The sequence below is a fragment of the Phodopus roborovskii genome, unplaced genomic scaffold, assembly GCF_943737965.1.
Source record: "Phodopus roborovskii unplaced genomic scaffold, PHOROB, whole genome shotgun sequence".
Classification (NCBI taxonomy): Eukaryota; Metazoa; Chordata; class Mammalia; order Rodentia; family Cricetidae; genus Phodopus; species Phodopus roborovskii.
The window spans coordinates 7,351,493-7,355,725 of NW_026125444.1; the positions used below are offsets into that span (position 1 = coordinate 7,351,493).

The 4,233-nt window shown below is 36.6% G+C and overlaps 1 non-coding gene across 1 annotated transcript; it reads left to right on the forward strand.

The window, feature by feature from the left end:
• Positions 1 to 384: 384 nt before the first annotated feature.
• Positions 385 to 551, forward strand: LOC127215485 (U1 spliceosomal RNA). The gene has a single exon (XR_007833961.1). It is a non-coding gene; the product is annotated as a U1 spliceosomal RNA (small nuclear RNA).
• The last annotated feature ends 3,682 nt before the right edge of the window (positions 552 to 4,233 follow it).

A 4,233-nucleotide genomic window follows, 5' to 3' on the forward strand; every position in this document is an offset into this window, starting at 1 on the left:
AAACAAAACAAAACAAAACAAAAAACCTCCTTTAAAAAAAAGCTAAACTATTAGAATTTGTACCCTGGTTTGGGTCTTGCAATCATTTTTGTTTAATGGAGAAGTTTTAATCTTAGGATAGAAAGTTCACCCCTGGTGTGAACGTAGTTTCCATTAGGACCAGAGAAATTAACCAGAATTGCATTGGATGTAAACTATTCAGGAGTGGCTTGTCCTAGTTACTAGAGTACTTAGAAAGGTTATAATACTAGATCTATTTATTTTTACTACTGGACTGTAGCAGGTTTTAGGACTTCACAGCACATCTAGGAAATAAATGCATGTGTGTCAAAGTATGAATATAGACAGCACCATATTCATTTAGCTCATATATTAAGAATGTTAATATTTTCTTGGCAGAGGAAATACCATGACCATGAAGATGCTTTTCCCAAGGAGAAGCTTATTCATTGCACTCTGGATGTGCTGACCCATGCTATTTCTCTAAATGGAGGAAACTTGACTGAAAAATGTATGGTAGTGGGGGACTCAGTTTGTGCACCTCATCCCCAAATAAATCATCTCTGTATACATTTGCCGAGAGAAGACCTCATTCTGATATTTGGGGAAGAACATCACAGTGTGTGTAACCTTTATCCCGTTGTCCTTTTCAATCATTCATATTTCAGGGCCTTTATGGGCTTAGCAATTTCTATTAAACCAAGTGATTCCAAGAAATACAAAATTCCACAGCATTGCATAATGTTCATCCAGATGTCTTCATGTCTCTTGTCTAATTTTCCACTATGTTGAATAAAAACAAAATCATGGATAGAATTTGTAAGAAAGTTGAGGTGCATAAAATTTAGTTTAAAACAATAAGGATAGAAAAAATAAAATACCAAAAAGATACAGAAAGAATGCTCAGACCATATTGGGTGCTAATGGATTTTCAAGGCTATTTGGCTCTTACTTTGAAAGATGCTGGGACCTTAGGAGGCACTTCAGCAGATGGGCAACATGATCTCAGCTATTTCTTTTAAATGAACAGTACCAGCTGCCATGTTCAGAAGAGACTGTAGGGGCACATTTAGGATGCTATTAGAGCAATCCAGGTAAGAAATGGCAGTGTCTTGCTTGACCAGGAAGGCTAACAAGATGAGCCAATGGCTCAGGCACAGCTCTGTGCCTGATACCTGATAGACGACTGGAAGGGTTGTAGTTGTCTGTCCAGGGTAAGCTGATAATTAGGAAGAAGTGAAAGAGAAAGATGAAAAAGAAAAATGGGATGGTTAGAAAGGCAAGACCTGCAAAATGCCACCTACCTATAGAAAAGTTGTATGAATGAAAGAATAGGAAGGGAAAAATTAGAACTAGTACTGCCAAAAGAAAATTCCAATTAGGAAGCAAAAACTTCTGCATGAGTACCATTTAGAAAGCCAGTGCGCTTTAATTAAAATTGATGGGTGCGCTTGTGTAGTCACATGGCTCCTGTCAGGCCCATCTGTCCAGGTGCTATGGCTGCCATCTAAAAAGCATTATGCCAAATTCACAGGCCACAGGTGCCAGCCCAAAATAAATTTAAAAATTACTTCTAGTACATAGATATATACCAGAAATAGCCCAATCACTCAGGAACAATTCACTGTGAGTTTGGTAACGTTTTATAATTCTCAGAAAAAAAAAATTAGTAAAGCATGTACAGTTTAGACACTGAGCTGATTTGACCTCTGGTGACCTATGGGATCTGCAAAAAATCGTCTTAGCTGTTTCTACTAGCTCATTCCATTTTCAGAAATACTAATGCCTGCAGCATTGTATAATGTAGCATACCAATATCTACATTTAATTTCTCTTTTCCAATTTGTGTCTGTATAGTTTATATTATTCAAGTCTTGCTTTCAATGGGCCCAAATAAAAGAATATATTCTTCCTCTTTTCAACACGGTTATGTAGTTTTTTTTTTTAAATTCATATCAGTTAATGTTGTGTTTTGTTGAAAGCTAAAAGTTAGAATTACATATGATGTCTTTTACTAACCTGATGGGAAATCAGGTTATTTGTTTTAGGTGATAGGAGTGTACTAAAGTTATATTATCCTTATCTACATTTGGTGGTATATTATCTATGATTTAATAAAGCCACTGGAAATAAAAATGCAAAACTAGCCACAGCCATAGAGCCAGGCAGGCAGCGGTGGTGGTATATACATTTAATCCTGGCACTTGGGAGACAGAGGCAGGCAGATCTCTGTAAGTTCAAGGCCACACTGAGCTATAGGAAACTGATTCAGTCTAAAAGGGAAACTGCTCACGCAAGGGTGATCTCAGCACTTGGGATCACATGCCTTTAATTCCAACACTAGGGAGCTGGGTAATGGCTGAGAGAGGAATATAAGGTGGGAGGAGACAGGAACTCAGAGGGCTGCAGTCTGAGGTTTGGTGGAGAGCAGTGCAGTGTGAGGATTTGTGGAGAGTGAGAATTTGTGGAGACAGGATCACCATTTCAGTCTGAGGTAGAGGTGAGAGCTAGTGGCCTGCAGCTTTTCTTCTCTGATCTGGAAGGCAAACCCCAGTATCTGGCTCTGGTTTTTATTGTTAATGTCCCACCGACATCTTTAACGCCTCTGTTACATTTTGGAGAACGGAGTTTCTTTGTGCGTGCGCTGCAGCTTCTCGCCCCACTCCCTGCTCGTTCGTTTTTCTTGTTCCATTACTAGGTCACTGTAGTTCCTAATTCTTGTTCGACAGTTGTTGAAACTACTCTGAATTCAGATAAACTGACATTGGAAAGTAGGCTTTGTCTTTATCAAGTTAGTCTTTGTCTTAAATACCCCAGACAACTCAGCACAGAGATGACTGAACATAAGTGAGCATGCTCATGTGCACATAAATATACACATAAAGACAGAGACACAAAGAGACAGAGATACAGAGACTCAAAGAGACAGATATGGAGAGACAGAGACTCAGAGACAGATGCAGAGAGACAGAGACACAGACACAGAGAGCAGCGGAGACAGAGAGCTAATGCTAGCTCTTTCCTAAAGTTCAAGAGGTAAATGGTGAGTAAAAACGGAGGGAAAAAGACCTTAAACTGAATGCTTAGAATTGATGGAGAAGAATATCCCTGTGTGCTCATATTGCCATTCTTGTGAGTTGACATCCCTGAAACACGTGCACTCTAAAACTCAAAAGGCTGAAGAATAGGATTAAGAGTATTAATAAGTTTGTATAATCCAAGGTGAAAAATTAATATAAACAGTTTCTTCCTTTCATGAGCAGCCTCAAAAGCTATTCTGGTTTTCTATTATTATTCTTTTTTTTTTTTCCTGAGCCTTACACTCCTGCTTTTAGGTTTTGTGAAAGTTATTTGAAATGAGTTACCAAATTACAGAACCAATTTCCACTAGTCACACAAAAGCATAGTACAGAATTAAAATGAAAAGCTTTCATAACTTGCTCCAGGCAAACTTTTGTGGTAGTGCCTGTTTCTTAACTGTCTGTAAAATATGAAAGAGCAAATGCACATGTGACTTCTAATAACCAGGCTTTGTATCTGAGAGGGAAGAGGTGGGCACTGCTTACATGTTCTGCAATCCATTTCACATTTCCAAATAGAGACCTCTGCTCCTGACCATCCCAAGGAATTTTTACAAGAGTTCTTTGAAGAAACAAACTCTTAGTGTGAGACAATATTTAACATTTGACACTTTATCACCTAAATCACTAATTGAACATGAGATATTTTTTCAGTGAACAAATTTTATGAGATAATTTGTCAGTACCTATGCTAATACGTTAAAACTGAGTTTTTTATATAAGAATATTTTATTAATATACTGAACATTTCCCCATTTTCCTTCACATTTCTACTTATTTTTAAAAAGAAGTAGTTAAAAAATTGTTATAGAGCAACATTTCAGGAAACATTAGTGTTTGTATAATGCCATCAACATGATTATGTGTTTAATATTATTTTGTATGAAAATCTTCTGAAAGCCCATTGAGTTGTTTGGGATATTTTCTTTCCCATAAGATGTCAATGCATTTACATCTATATATGTGGCTATATAAAATGTATGCATTGTTATGTTGTAGAAATATAGGTATGTGCATGTACTTTTGAGTGTATATTTATATAACAAATAATTATTTATACAAAAAGACAATTGCACATATAGTTTATATTTTATGTATCACTGATAATATTCTTTGTTAATAATATTTCTTAACATTTCATACTGGTATACCC